At 48.3% G+C, this 16,913-nt stretch overlaps 1 long non-coding RNA gene across 3 annotated transcripts in view; it reads left to right on the top strand.

The window, feature by feature from the left end:
- Window positions 1-16,913, top strand: part of LOC143809256 (uncharacterized) — a 165,997-nt gene that overhangs the window by 11,469 nt on the left and 137,615 nt on the right. For all 3 annotated transcript variants that reach the window (XR_013222178.1, XR_013222179.1, XR_013222180.1), the window contains exon 2: window positions 11,909-12,055. This is a non-coding gene — a long non-coding RNA (uncharacterized LOC143809256). The remainder of the gene's footprint in view (window positions 1-11,908; window positions 12,056-16,913) is intronic.

Below are 16,913 nucleotides of genomic sequence, written 5' to 3'. Positions count from 1 at the left end.
TCTTTTTTCAACTTGAAGAGATAATTGCTGAGAAATGTGAAACTGAAATACCGCCTTTGATTAACCCCTTAAGGACTAGGGGTATTTCTGTTTTTGCGTGTCTCCATTTCTTGGTCCCCCTTCTTCCCAGAGCCATAACTTTTTTATTTTTCCATCAATATGGCCATGTGAGGGCTTGTTTGTTTGTGGGACGAGTTGTACTTTTAAATGACACCATTGGTTTTGTCATATAGTGTACTCGAAAAAGGGAAAAAAATGAAGTGCTGTGAAATTGCAAAAAAAAGTGCAATTCCACAGTTGTTTTTTGCTTTTGTTTTTTTACCATGGTTACTGAGTGCTAAAAATGACCAGCCATTATGATTCTCCAGGTCACTACGAGTTTGTAGATACCAAACAAGTATGGGTTCTTTTTTATTTAAGTGGTGAAAAAAATCCAAAGTTTGTAAAAAAAAAACAAAAAAAAAACTTGTCATTTCCAAGACCCGTAATAAGCATCTCCATTTTTCATGATCTGGGCTGGGTGACGGCTTATTTTTTTGCATGTTGAGTTGACTTTTTTTATTAATATCATTTTGGTGTAGATGCAAGCTTTTCATTGCTCATTGTTGCACTTTAATGCAATGTTTTGGTGACCAAAAAAATGTAATTCTGGCGTTTTGATTTTTTTTTTCACATTACCCTGATCGGATTAATTCTTTTTATATATTGATAGATCGGGTGATTCTGAACGTGGCAATACCAAATATGTGTATTTTGTATTATTTTATATTATTTTGAATGGGGGTGACTTAAACTTTTATTAAAAAAAAAATGTTTTTTTTAATAATTTTTACAGCATTTTTCTTTTTCACTTTACACTTGCTTCAATAGTCTCTACAGGATAAGTTTTTCCCACTCCCACTTTGGTTGTACGTTCTTTTCTGTGGAGGATGGGGGTACAATATCCATGGCCCTTACCAGCCCCCAGCTGTCTGCTTTAGCTTGGCTGGTTGTCAAAATGGGTGGGACCCAATGTTGTTTGTTTTAATTATTTAAATAATTAAAAAACAACTCTGTGGAGACCCCTTTAATCTTGATAACCTAGCCATGATAAAGCTGACAGCTTAGGCTATGTGCACACGTCAGGATTTCTTGCAGAAATTTTCCTGACAAAAACCGGACATTTCTGCCAGAAATGCGTTTTTTTCACGTTTTTTCATGCGTTTTTGACGCGTTTTTTATGTGTTTTTTCCCAAATGCATAGAATTGCGGGAAATACGCGGAAAATCCGCAAAATTAATGAACATGCTGCTTTTTTTACCGCGATGCGTTTTTTCCGCGGAAAAAAAAACGCACCATGTGCACAAACATGCAGAATGCATTCTAAATGATAGGATGCATAATGTATGAGTTTTTAATGAGTTTTTATAGCGTTTTTACCCTTAGGGTTGCAGCCCACAGCTGTCAGTTTTGCCTGCGCTGGTTATCAAGAATAGAAGAGACCCCATTCAATTTTTTTTATTTATAGCACAGGCGTCGGTGTTGTGAATTTGGATTCTGGGCTCCCCCGGTGGCCGCTTGTGGAATTGGACTTGTCATCCTCCTTCCTGTTTCACCTGGTTCCATCAGTGGTGGGTGTCGCTATTTAGGCTCATTTCTCTGGTGGTTTCTTGCCGGTCAACAATGTTATCTGATGCCTCTCAGTGCTTGTTCCTGCTTCTAGACAACTACTAGATAAGTTGGACTTTTGTCCATGTTTTGTTTTGCCTATTTGTTCCAGTTCACAGCTGAAGTTTTGTTACTGTGTCTGGAAAGCTCTCGTTGATCAGGGATTGCTACTCTGGCGTTATGAGTTAATGCCAGAGTTTAAGGTAATCTCTGGATGGTGTTTTGTTAGTGTTTTTCTGCTGACCATGAAAGTATACTATCTGTCTTCTGCTATCTAGTAAGCGGACCTCAAATTTGCTAAGACTATTTTCCTGCTGCGTTTGTTGTTTCATCTGAACTCACCGTCATTATATGTGGGGGGCTACTGTCTTCTTTGGAATATTTCTCTAGAGGTGAGCCAGGTCTTATATTTCCCTCTGCTAGCTATTTAGGTCTTAGGCCAGAGCTGGGCATCTAGTGATAAATAGGAAATGCTACCTGGCTATTTCTAGTTGCGCGGCAGGCTTAGTTCATGGTCAGTATAGTTCCATCTTCCGAGAGCTTGTCCTTCTATAGGCTTGCTATGATCTCTGCCTGCAGAGATCATGACAGTTTGACCGGCCAATAAAGTGTTAAAGACCCAGGTTGAGAAAGGAGAGTTATAAGAAGTCTGCTGGAATTTTTTTTTTTTTTTTTTTTTTTCCTCCAGTCTGCCTTGCTGCAGTCTTTTTTCTCTCTCTCCTCCTAATCTCTGTATGGCTCTGTGTGCACCTGACAATAATGGATCTCCAGAGTGTAACTGCGGGTTTGAATAATCTCATCACGAAAGTACAAAATTTACAAGATTTTGTGGTACATGCTCCGGTATCTGAGCCGAGAATTCCTTTGCCGGAGTTCTTCACAGGGAATAGAGCTAGCTTCCAGAATTTCCGAAATAATTGTAAGCTTTATTTGTCCCTGAAGTCTCGTTCAGCTGGAGACCCTGCTCAGCAGGTTAGGATTGTGATTTCCTTGCTCAGGGGTGACCCTCAAGATTGGGCCTTCTCATTGCCAGCAGGGGATCCTGCGTTACGCGATGTGGATGCGTTTTTTCTGGCCTTGGGCTTGCTTTATGAGGAACCTCATTTGGAACTTCAGGCAGAGAAAACTTTGATGGCACTATCTCAGGGGCAAGACGAAGCTGAAGTTTTCTGCCAAAAATTCCGTAAATGGTCTGTGCTTACTCAGTGGAATGAGTGCGCCTTGGCGGCAACTTTCAGAGAAGGTCTCTCTGATGCCGTTAAGGATGTTATGGTGGGGTTCCCTGTGCCTGCAGGTCTGAATGAGTCCATGACAATGGCTATTCAGATTGATAGGCGTCTGCGGGAGCGCAAACCGGTGCACCATCTGGCGGTGTCTATGGAAAAGACGCCAGAAAGTATGCAGTGTGATAGAATTCTGTCCAGGAGCGAGCGACAGAATTTTAGACGGAAGAATGGATTGTGTTTCTATTGTGGGGATTCTACTCATGTTATATCAGCATGCTCTAGGCGTACAAAGAAGCTTGATAAGTCTGTTTCCATTGGCACCATTCAGTCTAAGTTTATTTTGTCTGTAACCCTGATTTGCTCTTTGTCATCCATTGCCACGGACGCCTATGTTGACTCTGGCGCCGCTCTGAGTCTTATGGATTGGTCCTTTGCCAATCGTTGTGGTTTTGATTTAGAGCCTTTGGAGACTCTTATTCCTCTGAAGGGGATTGACTCCACCCCATTGGCTAATAATAAACCACAATACTGGACACAAGTTACCATGCGTATCTATCCGGATCACCAGGAGATTATTCGTTTCCTGGTGCTGTATAATTTACATGACGATTTGGTACTGGGATTGCCATGGTTGCAGTCTCACAACCCAGTCTTGGACTGGAGAGCAATGTCTGTGTTGAGCTGGGGATGTAAGGGTATTCATGGGGACTTACCTTTGGTTTCTATTTCGTCGTCCATTCCCTCTGAAGTCCCTGAGTTCCTCTCTGATTATCAAGACGTCTTTGACGAACCCAAGCTTGGGTCGTTACCTCCGCACCGTGAGTGCGATTGTGCCATAGATTTGATACCGGGTTGTAAATATCCAAAGGGTCGTTTGTTTAATCTGTCTGTGCCGGAACATGCTGCTATGCGGGAATATATAAAGGAGTCTTTGGAAAAGGGACATATTCGTCCATCTTCTTCTCCCTTGGGAGCTGGGTTTTTCTTTGTCTCAAAAAAAGACGGCTCTTTGAGACCATGTATTGATTATCGGCTTCTGAATAAGATCACTGTTAAGTATCAATACCCATTGCCATTGCTTACTGATTTGTTTGCTCGTATAGAGGGTGCTAAGTGGTTCTCTAAAATTGATCTTCGTGGGGCGTATAATTTGGTGCGGATCAGGCAGGGGGATGAGTGGAAGACCGCATTTAATACGCCCGAGGGCCACTTTGAGTATTTGGTCATGCCTTTTGGTCTTTCTAATGCCCCTTCAGTTTTCCAGTCTTTTATGCATGATATTTTCCGTGATTTTCTGGATAAATTTATGATAATATATCTGGATGATATTCTGATTTTTTCTGATGACTGGGACTCTCATGTCCAGCAGGTCAGGAGAGTTTTTCAGGTTCTGCGGTCTAATTCTTTATGTGTGAAGGGGTCTAAGTGCGTTTTTGGGGTCCAGAAAATTTCCTTTTTGGGGTATATTTTTTCTCCCTCTTCCATTGAGATCGGAGCTGGGGCAGTGTTGTCGCAGAAAGGTTCCGACTGCTCCGTCATTAGGCCTTGTGCCTTCTTTTCTCGCAAATTTTCGCCCGCAGAGCGGAATTATGATGTTGGGAATCGGGAGCTTTTGGCCATGAAGTGGGCGTTTGAGGAGTGGCGCCATTGGCTCGAGGGGGCTAGGCATCAGGTGGTGGTATTGACTGACCACAAAAATTTGATTTATCTTGAGACTGCCAGACGCCTGAATCCTAGACAGGCGCGCTGGTCTTTATTTTTTTCTCGCTTTAATTTTGTGGTGTCATACCTACCGGGTTCTAAGAATGTTAAGGCAGATGCCCTTTCTAGGAGTTTTGACCCGGACTCTCCTGGTAATTCTGAACCCACAGGTATCCTTAGGGAGGGAGTAATTTTGTCGGCCGTTTCTCCTGATCTGCGGCGGTCCTTGCAAGAGTTTCAGGCGGATAGACCGGATCGTTGTCCGCCTGATAGACTGTTTGTTCCGGATGATTGGACCAGCAGAGTCATCTCTGAGGTACATTCTTCTGCATTGGCAGGTCATCCCGGAATTTTTGGTACCAGGGATTTGGTGGCAAGATCCTTCTGGTGGCCTTCCCTGTCACGAGATGTGCGAGTCTTTGTGCAGTCATGTGACGTTTGTGCTCGGGCCAAGTCTTGTAGTTCTCGGGCTAGCGGACTGCTGTTGCCCTTGCCTATTCCTAAGAGGCCTTGGACACACATCTCGATGGATTTTATTTCTGATCTGCCTGTTTCCCAGAAGATGTCTGTCATCTGGGTGGTCTGTGACCGTTTCTCTAAAATGGTCCATTTGGTTCCTCTGCCCAAGTTGCCTTCTTCTTCTGAGTTGGTTCCTCTGTTTTTTCAGAATGTTGTCCGATTGCACGGTATTCCTGAGAATATTGTTTCTGACAGAGGTACCCAATTTGTGTCTAGATTTTGGCGGGCATTCTGTGCTAGGATGGGCATAGATTTGTCTTTTTCATCTGCTTTTCACCCTCAGACTAATGGCCAGACCGAGCGGACTAATCAGACCCTTGAGACATATCTGAGGTGTTTTGTCTCTGCTGACCAGGATGATTGGGTTGCTTTTTTGCCATTGGCAGAGTTCGCCCTCAATAATCGGGCCAGCTCTTCCACCTTGGTGTCCCCGTTTTTCTGTAATTCGGGGTTTCACCCTCGATTTTCCTCCGGTCAGGTGGAATCCTCGGATTGTCCTGGAGTGGATGCGGTGGTGGAGAGATTGCATCACATCTGGGGGCAGGTTATGGACAATTTGAAGTTGTCCCAGGAGAAGACTCAGCGTTTTGCCAACCGTCATCGTCGTGTTGGTTCTCGGCTTTGTGTTGGAGATTTGGTGTGGTTGTCTTCTCGTTTTGTCCCTATGAGGGTCTCTTCTCCTAAGTTTAAACCTCGGTTCATCGGCCCTTATAGAATATTGGAGATTCTTAATCCTGTTTCTTTCCGTTTGGACCTCCCTGCGTCCTTTTCCATTCATAACGTTTTTCATCGGTCGTTATTGCGCAGGTATGAGGTACCTGTTGTACCTTCAGTTGAGCCTCCTGCTCCGGTGTTGGTTGAAGGTGAGTTGGAGTACGTTGTGGAGAAAATTTTGGACTCTCGTGTTTCCAGACGGAGACTCCAGTATCTGGTCAACTGGAAGGGTTACGGCCAGGAGGATAATTCTTGGGTCAATGCATCTGATGTTCATGCTTCTGATCTTGTTCGTGCCTTCCATAGGGCTCATCCTGGTCGCCCTGGTGGATCTGGTGAGGGTTCGGTGCCCCCTCCTTGAGGGGGGGGTACTGTTGTGAATTTGGATTCTGGGCTCCCCCGGTGGCCGCTTGTGGAATTGGACTTGTCATCCTCCTTCCTGTTTCACCTGGTTCCATCAGTGGTGGGTGTCGCTATTTAGGCTCATTTCTCTGGTGGTTTCTTGCCGGTCAACAATGTTATCTGATGCCTCTCAGTGCTTGTTCCTGCTTCTAGACAACTACTAGATAAGTTGGACTTTTGTCCATGTTTTGTTTTGCCTATTTGTTCCAGTTCACAGCTGAAGTTTTGTTACTGTGTCTGGAAAGCTCTCGTTGATCAGGGATTGCTACTCTGGCGTTATGAGTTAATGCCAGAGTTTAAGGTAATCTCTGGATGGTGTTTTGTTAGTGTTTTTCTGCTGACCATGAAAGTATACTATCTGTCTTCTGCTATCTAGTAAGCGGACCTCAAATTTGCTAAGACTATTTTCCTGCTGCGTTTGTTGTTTCATCTGAACTCACCGTCATTATATGTGGGGGGCTACTGTCTTCTTTGGAATATTTCTCTAGAGGTGAGCCAGGTCTTATATTTCCCTCTGCTAGCTATTTAGGTCTTAGGCCAGAGCTGGGCATCTAGTGATAAATAGGAAATGCTACCTGGCTATTTCTAGTTGCGCGGCAGGCTTAGTTCATGGTCAGTATAGTTCCATCTTCCGAGAGCTTGTCCTTCTATAGGCTTGCTATGATCTCTGCCTGCAGAGATCATGACACGTCGGCTGATGAATACTCCTATCAGCGGCTCCTACTTTTGCTGTTTTCAGCGACAGCAGGTGTAGGCTGATGGGAGTAGTATTCTCATCAGCCGACGCCTGTGACCAGAGGTAACCTTTTTACCGTCAGTCACATCTGCTGACTCACGCTATCATTGGACAGCGTGGGAACCCCAGCTCTCTGACCAGCAGTAATGATTTTACCTACGATCAGAGCCCATGTTTGGCACAAGGACACTGGGACAAAGAATGCTATTTCATTCAGATAAGTTACCTATTATGGTATTCCTAGCATGCTATTGTTTATTATGACAATACATTTATGATATTTGGTGTATTGCACTTTGTTGTAGTATGTTCCTCCGAGAAAAGAGCAAGGTTTCTATTTAGCATGCTAAGGTAAAATGTGCTGGTTGCTGAGAAATATTACCTTGTGGCAATCTATTATACTAGCTATTGAACCCGTTCTATGCCCAGGTGGCGAGCATTTATATTGGTATATGGTCTCCATCCTGGTATGTGCTGCTCCCATCTTGCTCTCCCATCCTGTCATGTGCTGCTCCATCCTGCGCCCCCATCCTGTCATATGCTGCTCCATCCTACACCCCCATCATGTCATGTGTGTGCCTCCATTCTGTCATGTGCTTCTCCCATCCTGTGCCCCCATTCTGTCATGTGCTGCTCCCATCCTGCCATGTGTGCGCCCCCATTCTGTCATGTGCTGCTCCCATCGTGCGCAATCATTCTGTCATGTGCTGCTCCCATCCTGCGCCCCCATTCTGTCATGTGCTGCTCCCATCCCGCGCCCCCATTCTGTCATGTGCTGCTCCCATCCCGCGCCCCCATTCTGTCATGTGCTGCTCCCATCCCGCGCCCCCATTCTATCATGTGCTGCTCCCATCCTGCGCCCCCATTCTGTTGTAATGTGCTGCACCCATTCTGCCTGTTCCTGTTTCCATTCTGCCATATGTTGCTCCCATCTTTCTCTCTCCGGCTCTACTGCCCGAGTGTGGCTGTGCTGAGTGCGGGCGGCTGTGCTGAGTGCGGGCGGCTGTGCTGAGTGCAGGCGGCTGTGCGTGGCTGTGCTGAGTGCGGCGGCTGTGCGTGGCGGTGCTGAGTGCGGGCGGCTGTGGTGAGAGCGGGCGGCTGTGTGTGGCGGTGCTGAGTGCGGGCGGCTGTGGTGAGTGCGGGCTGCTGTGCGTGGCGGTGCTGAGTGCGGGCGGCTGTGCGTGGCGCTGCTGAGTGCGGGCGGCTGTGCGTGGCGGTGCTGAGTGCGGGCGGCTGTGCGTGGCTGTGCTGAGTGCGGGCGGCTGTGCGTGGCTGTGCTGAGTGCGGGCGGCTGTGCGTGGCGGTGATGAGTGCAGGCGGCTGTGCGCGGCGGTGCTGAGTGCGGGCGGCTGTGCGTGGCGGTGCTGAGTGCGGGCGGCTGTGGTGAGAGCGGGCGGCTGTGTGTGGCGGTGCTGAGTGCGGGCGGCTGTGCGTGGCTGTGCTGAGTGCGGGTGGCTGTGCGTGGCTGTGCTGAGTGCGGGTGGCTGTGCGTGGCTGTGCTGAGTGCGGGCGACTGTGCATGGCTGTGCTGAGTGCCGGCTGCTGTGCGTTGCTGTGGTGAGTGCCGGCGGCTGTGCGTGGCTGTGCTGAGTGCGGGCAGCTGTGCGTGGCTGTGCTGAGTGCCGGTGGCTGTGCGTGGCTGTGGTGAGTGCGGGCGGCTGTGCGTGGCTGTGCTGAGTGCGGGCAGCTGTGCGTGGCTGTGCTGAGTGCGGGCGGCTGTGCGTGGCTGTGGTGAGTGCGGGCAGCTGTGCGTGGCTGTGGTGAGTGCGGGCGGCTGTGTGTGGCTGTGGTGAGTGCGGGCGGCTGTGCGTGGCAGTGCTGAGTGCGGGCGGCTGTGCGTGGCTGTGCTGAGTGCGGGCGGCTGTGCGTGGCTGTGCTGAGTGCGGGCGGCTGTGCGTGGCTGTGCTGGGCGCCGCATGCTGGGGGCCTGAGCAGGCGGGGACACCGGCGCGCTGTGGGGGTCAGGTGCCGGAGTCGCCGCTAGCTCAGGCCCCCGGCACTTGCTATATTTACCTGTTCAGTCAGAGGGCAGCGCGCATTAAGCGCGTCATCGTGCCCTCTGAACTGAACGTCACAGGCAGAGGATGTGGAGGATAGAGCAGCGCGCATCTATGGAACGGAGGACCGGTAAATATTGCATACTCACCCTCCTGGCACGTCCCTGCTTCTCCGTTGGAGATTGCGGTGTGTGTTCAGTGCTTACGCATACCGCGATCTCCTGGGAGCGTCACTCTGTGGGGTCCAGCTTGCGCTTGCGCAGTCTATAAAGGCTTTGGAGAGAGTGACGCTCCCAGCGTTATATTATAGATGTGTAGACCTAAAAGTACAGGGATTATGTAAAATTGACTAACCTGGCTATCTATACCTATATCATACTATAGCCAATAGATACTATCAGTAATTTGGTACCCAGGTTTATATTATCATTTTTAAATGAGCATGATTATATGCATCTATGGTTTACATCTGTCTGATAGATTGTGAAATAACCACAGCCTTATTCAATGGTCAAGCCTTTTTCTTGCTTATTTTTTTATGCAGAAAATTCATTAAGGCTAGGTTACTCAGCTAGATTTTTTGTTGTGTGTGCATGGTGTGGGGGGACTTGGGTTTGGGTAGTAGCTAGGGCTCTTTAGGGACATAAGGGACAGCCGATGTGGAGTGGGGGCACCATATCGTGTGTTAGGGTGTCAACCTCCACTGTTAGGAAGGGCACAGGTCATTTAGGATCATACTAGGGTCTAATGAGGAATTTGCCACTTATCATCTCCTTTTGTCCATTGCTCAGGCCCACCAATACCCAGTCTTTTTCGTGGTGTCAGTTTATATATTTCAAGTATATTGATGAAATTTTAAAAGTAGAAATAAATGTATCTTTTAAGGGTTATTTTCTGTTTTGGTCTTTAATCTTGATAACCTAGCCATGATAAAGCTGACAGCTTAGGGTTGCAGGCCACAGCTGTCAGTTTTGCCTGCGCTGGTTATCAAGAATAGAAGAGACCCCATTCATTTTTTTTTTATTTATAGCACAGGCGTCGGCTGATGAATACTCCTATCAGTGGCCCCCACTCTTGCTGTTTTCAGCGACAGCAGATGTACGCTGATGGGAGTAGTATTCTCATCGGCCGACGCCTGAGACCAGAGGTAACCTTTTTACCGTCAGTCACATCTGCTGACTCATGCTATCATTGGACAGCGTGGGAACCCCAGCTTTCTGACCAGCAGTAATGATTTTACTTAACGATCAGAGCCCATGTTTGGCACGCTGTCATGCTTTTTTAGATGTTCGACTGAACCCGCAGGACCTGAACATCCACGCGTTCACCCATCACTAATAAATAGTTGTTCGGCATAAGGCAAAACAAAATAGCCCATACAGTTGTACAGGGCTCACCCTTTCACAATATCGTTCAGATTCTCACCACACAGACCAGATGTCTCTCCTTGACACCTTAATCCTTTGCTACTCCACGAAGTAAAACCTCTTAGCACTCTATCAGTGCTGGAGCCTTTTGCAAGTGTCACATCACCGCGGCCAGGTACATTTGTGACAAATCACTTAATCTCAGCCTTTGTTTGCAGCAGGCTCTATCTTGCTGACTGCCTACACACCCTATAGGAAATGCTTTGTTCAACTTTGCTCCTGAAGGGAAGAAAAACATTGTGTGAGATTCAATTGTAAAGGCCCCGTCTCACATAGCGAGATCGCTAGCGAGATCGCTGCTGAGTCACAAGTTTTGTGACGCAACAGCGACCTCCATAGCGATCTCGCTATGTGTGACACGTACCAGCGATCAGGCCCCTGCTGTGAGATCGCTGGTCGTGTCAGAATGGCCTGGACCTTTTTTTGGTCGTTGAGGCCCCGCTGACATCGCTGAATCGGTGTGTGTGACACCGATCCAGCGATGTCTTCACTGGTAACCAGGGTAAACATCGGGTTACTAAGCGCAGGGCCGCGCTTAGTAACCCGATGTTTACCCTGGTTACCAGCGTAAATGTAAAAAAAAACAAACACTACATACTCGCCTTTCGGGGTCCAGGTCCCTTGCCGTCTGCTTCCTGCTCTCACTGAGCCGCCGTACAGTGAGAAGTGAGAGCACAGCAGTGACGTCACCGCTGCGCTCTGCTCTCGCTGTACGGCCGGATCTCAGTCAGAGCAGGAAGCAGACGGCAAGGGACCTGGACACCGAAAGGCGAGTATGTACTGTTTGTTTTTTTTTACATTTACGCTGGTAACCAGGGTAAACATCGGGTTACTAAGCGCGGCCCTGCGCTTAGTAACCCGATGTTTACCCTGGTTACCCGGGTGCTGCAGGGGGACTTCGGCATCGTTGAAGACAGTTTCAACGATGCCGAAGAGGTTCCCCTGATCGTTGGTCGCTGGAGAGAGCGGTCTGTGTGACAGCTCCCCAGCGACCACACAGCGACTTACCAACGATCACGGCCAGGTCGTATCGCTGGTCGTGATCGTTGGTAAATCGCTTAGTGAGACGGGGCCTTAAGTCAATGGGAACCGTTATCATCCTTTATGAAAAGAGATCCCGTTCTGAAAATCTGCAACTTATCTAGTTAGTCTATTGCATGGTCTTGGGCGGTAACATTTATTTTAAACCATTTTGTAACACAGTGTGCCTCAATTTTCATATAGAAGTTCTTTTAACTTAAAGCTGTCATTGGAAAATAATTTGTGAATTGCTGCATTAGATCCCATATTCCCTAAAAAACTGATATGACAACCTATAGACAATCATACTGTGGCACATGACTCAACTGTTCAAAAGTTGTGCCCGTTGTGCATCTCTCTCATATTTCAGAGCTGGACATACAGTGGTTTGCCAAAGTATCACCCTCAGCCATTTTTTGTGTTTTGTTACCTCACAACCTAGAATTTCACTGCTTTTTTTAGGGTTTCCATCAGTTCAGGTAAAGAACATGTTTCTGTCTGTTTTTCTTTTCTGTTCAGTGGCCAGTGTGAACGTGCGCTTATGGAACGCCCACCAGGGCAGTGGGAATACTTGGCACCGGGTCAGGTACTCACAGGGGGATGTCACGGTGGTGGCGACCCGGTCCGTGGCCCTGGGTGCCCATGTTACAGGGAATGTGCTTAAAGGTAAGGTACCGCGTTTGTAGATAATTAATAAAAAACTGTAATGTAGCAGAACATGCTGCTATAACCAAGTTTTAAATGCATGTGAAACAGATTTCGTGTGTTATATGTGTTTAAAGAAGGAACTGGGGGCTGACATCTTGGTTTCACAGCAGTTCACGACACTAACAGTGTCATTTTACAGCACCCCATGGACATAGGAGATAATAGACCGGCGAGGACCCTATCTATAACATTGGAGAGGTGTTAGCAGTGAGCTGGGCACGCCTCTGTGGGCTGCACAACTCACTGCTGTAGGTGTGACTAGCAGCCATTTTATTATAGCCCAGTGCTCTCTGCCAAGCTCCACTTACTCTCTATCACAGGAGCTCCATTCACTCCATTAAGCTGCATTCACAGCCAGCAGAGAGAGGTGACACCTGACACCTCTCTCAGCCATACAATGTATCTCTCCCCTCCCTCCACAATGCCTGGCCATTCACTGCAGACCTGGAGCTCCTTCTTATCTTACTGAGGGATGAGTCACAGACAGCTCTGCACAGACAATGCTGCTCCATACACACCACATAAACTAACTGTGCTTCTGATGCAGTAACTGCTGGTGATAGCAGATCACAGGGCAGTCACACACAAAATGGCGCTGCCCTGTGATGCTGCTCTTCATTCTGCCCCAGGGATATTAGACCACCCAAAAGGGGAGGGAAATGCTGATGTCAGCAGTTACTGCCCCAATTTTCCAGCTAACGGTAAAGCTGGTAAGTCTCACTATAGCTGCTTGAGGTCTAAAACGGAAAATGCTCCCCCTAGTGGTCAATATATATATTTGTAAGAAAATATATAATATTTTTCATATAGAAATGTTTGCAAGCAGTGCAAACATTGCATTAATACATTTTATTTACTATTTTAAGCTTAATTTCACAAAAAAACAAACTACAAGAAAACTGGTGGCACCTTCCCTTTAAAGGGGTTTTGAATAAAGTTTGTGTTCGTGACGCCACCTGTGGTATTCTGTTAGTGGGGACCAACGATTTGCAGTCTCTTTACCTGGTTTACTGAAGACTTCAGGCAGCCACAGTCCAGGGCACCAGATCACAGATACAGGCAGAGTCCGGCCGGCTTGGAAGCGAATTCAGAGTCCCCTTTACAAGGTGGAGTTAAAAGCCTTCCTCAAAGCACGGTGGTGTTGTAGTCCCTTACTGCCTATGGCTTCTGATAAGGTCCTTGCAGTTCTTCTCTGTCCCCCATATAGGTTAGGACACAAACCCGTATGACAGGTGACTCAAGCCTTTTTACAGGGTCTCTATCACGACCCGGGCTCTATGTGCCACTGTGCCTCCTGGGTATCAGGGCAGACAGGTGATGTGTAATCCAGCTGTCCTGATGGTTTCTGTTGTAAGTCTTAGAGTCCCTCACAACCTCGGTCTTCCGGCTACCGATATCTGTGCTCAACTAGGGAGGTAGCCAAATCGCTGCTAGGCTCCCCTGGTATCTCTCTCCTGTGCTTCGCTCTCCTGCACGCTCACTAAACAATGTTCTTCCTTCCGTATTCTCTCTCTCTTTCCCCAGGAGCTGCGGCAACTCTGGCTACACTGCTCCTTCAGTCCTTCCGACACTCAATGTCTGACTGCTCTCTCCTCTGTCAACTGACAGACTGACTAAAAAAACCTTTTCCCTCCAGATTAGAATGTATTTATAGGGGAGTTCCCCTTAATCTGGGTTCAGAGCTCCTCCTTCTGGCCTGAAGTATGAATATGTTGTGTGCATTGTGATTACCTGATAAAAGGAATCCTTTATCGATTCCAAGCGTGACATCACTCTCCCCGTGAGGAAAGCAATGCCACTGTGATGACCAGGACCCTGGGGCGTCACACTTACATGCTGCATGCACATCAGTTTATGTCCCAGTTCATATCCTTCGTTTTTTTTCAGTCTGTCTGCACCATATGCATATAAAGGTGTGACCTGCATTTTCTTTGAGCTGGACATTTTATTGATGTGGTTCATCATGGCTGTGTGTCTACTAGCTGGGCCCAGTCCTTCTTAGCCCTTATCGCAGCTGCAAGTCACTTTTGTTAAGTCTCTATGACCTTTCCACATCTTGCTGTTGAGATTTTTGCTCATTCCTCAAGGCAATACTGCTCCAGCTACTTCAATTTAGATGGTTTCATCTGGTGAACAGCAATCTTTACATCTGACCACAGATTCTCAATTGGATTAAGGTGTGGGCTTTGACTAAGCCGCTCCAAAACATTTACATGTCTTCCCTTAGTCACTGACAGACTGAAACAGGTTTTGCTCAAGAATATCCCTGCATTTCGCACCATCCATCTTCCTCTCGACTCAAACCATTTTCCCTGTCCCTGCTGCTGAAAAACATGGTGTTCTTGGGGTGCTGAGCTGGATTAGTTTGGTGTCAGACCTAGTGTTTACCTTGGTGGCCATATATTTGTGGGGTCTCCCACGCCTTTTGGCAAACTCAAAAACAGTGTCACGACTCTGTTGTATGGTATTCTGGGACCAAGAGCTCCTTTCTTGGCCCTACCACTTGGGGCGCTCTAGTTTGCACTGTTCTCCAGCTTGTTTCTGATGGTGAAGACTCCGGGGCCACGTGCCTTAGCTTGGCACCTGTATACGCCTTCCATCTGTACCCTTCCCCCACCCAGGGAAAAGGGGAGTAGTAGTGTGTTAGGGCTAGCGGAACGCACCGAGGAAAATAGTTTTTATTGTTATTGGTGCGTTCGCAGCCCGGGGTCCACCGTGCAGGAGAACCTGCTGCTAGACAAATGGCAGCACTATATGGCGGTATTGGCTAGCTCGGTTAACTCACAGAGCAGCCGTGAAAGCAAAGCTCTGTGCCCTGTTAACTTCACAGGAGCACAGGCTAACTACCCAAGTGAGAGCAGTCAGTAGTCATGCATGCACACAAAACTCCTCGCCGGAGGTGCCAGCATTCTAGGGGCTTATTTCAGCCAGGTCCCTGAATGTACTCAGACACACAAACTCCTCGCCGGAGGTGCCAGCATTCTAGGGGCTTATTTCAGCCGGGTCCCTGAACACAATCACACATGACCACACTGGCGCAAAGCACATAATTTAGAAAGACACTAGCGCATGGCCGTGCGGCCATTCGAGCCTTTTATAGCTGCAGCCCAAACAGGACCTTCCAAGAAGGACCAATGAGAAGCTGCCGCAAAGCCTGAGCACCTTCAGATCCTTCCTGAAGGACCAATGGGCTTTGCTGCAGTATCCAAGCATGTGACCCTCGATCTCCAATGAAAGATCTTACCCTGGGCATGCTCAGAAGGAGAAAAGCAAGACTTAGTCCCAAAAGCGTCTGCTCGCCGCTGCCCAGCACTGACTACAATAGCAGAAGCTGGAATAGCAGCAGTAATCCTCCTCACAGAGTCAGATTGATCGAGACGCTGAGACTGACGTCTCCGCTGAGCAGCCTCCACTGCGGCAGGAGAAGAATGGGAGACCGCAGCGGAGATGGCCCAAGATTCCCCCTGTGCAGAGGTGGGAACTCGACCCCTAACATGGCCCCCCTCCTTGGGCCTCGTTACGCTCGAAGGCAGCAATGAGCTGCGGAGCCCTAATGTGCTCAGCAGGCTCCCAAGACCTGTCCTCAGGACCATAACCCTTCCAGTCCACCAAATAAAGTTTTTGCCACGTACCACCTTGCACCCCAAAATAGCGTTCACCTCGTAATCGTCCGTAGACGAACCCGATGTCCCAGCAGATGACTCGGAAAACCGGGACATGTGTACAGGTTTCAAGAGGGACACATGAAAGGTGTCGGTGATACCCAGGCGTGGCGGAAGGGCTAAACGATAGACCACGGAGTTAATCTGTTCGAGGACCTTGAAAGGACCCAAGTAGCGAGGTGCAAACTTAGTGGACTCAACTCGCAGCCTGATGTTACGGGCGGAGAGCCACACCAAGTCACCAAGAGCAAAGGTCGGAGCGGGGTGCCGATGTGCATCGGCGGAAGACCTCATTCTCTCCTTGGAGGCCCGAATGGCATCCTGAGTGTGGTCCCAAATATCCCGTGCCTCCACAGCCCAGTCTGCCACCCTGGAGTCAGCGGAAGACATGGGCATAGTCACAGGTACCCGCGGATGCTGACCACAGTTCAGGAGGAATGGTTTTTGACCAGTGGAGTCGGCTACAGCATTGTTCAGCGCAAACTCCGCCCACGGTATCAAGGATGCCCAGTCATCCTGCCTGGCTGAGACAAAATGTCGCAGATATGTGACCAAAGTCTGGTTGGCCCTCTCTACCAACCCATTCGTCTCGGGATGATATGCGGAAGAGAGATTTAACTCAATGCTGAGAAGACGACAAAGCTCTCTCCAGAACCGAGACGCAAACTGGGGACCCCGGTCACTGACAATTTTGTCCGGCATACCGTGTAGGCGGAAGATGTGTTTTATGAACAACGCTGCCAAAGCCCGTGCAGAAGGTAACCGTGGTAGCGGCACCAAATGCACCATTTTCGAGAAATGATCAGTGATAACCCAAATGATGGTACAGCCACGAGACTTTGGCAAACCCACCACAAAGTCCATCCCGACCATTTCCCAGGGTCTGTCTGCCACTGGCAAGGGATAGAGTAACCCAGCTGGCCGTTGTCGAGGAGACTTATTTTTGGCGCAGGAGACACACGCCTGAATATAATCTCTGACATCACGGACCATATGTGGCCACCAGTACGTTCTCGCCAACAGCTCAGACGTCCTCTTTGTCCCAAAGTGTCCACCCACCCTGGACGAATGAGCCCAAGAGAACCTCTGGTCGCAAATTAATGGGCACAAAAGTCTTGCCCGGAGGCACAGACTCTAGCGAAACCGGAGCTATG

The sequence above is a fragment of the Ranitomeya variabilis genome, chromosome 2 (assembly GCF_051348905.1).
Source record: "Ranitomeya variabilis isolate aRanVar5 chromosome 2, aRanVar5.hap1, whole genome shotgun sequence".
Taxonomy (NCBI): domain Eukaryota; kingdom Metazoa; phylum Chordata; class Amphibia; order Anura; family Dendrobatidae; genus Ranitomeya; species Ranitomeya variabilis.
Note: the sequence above shows the minus strand (reverse complement) of the source record. Positions and strands in the feature narration are given on the sequence as shown.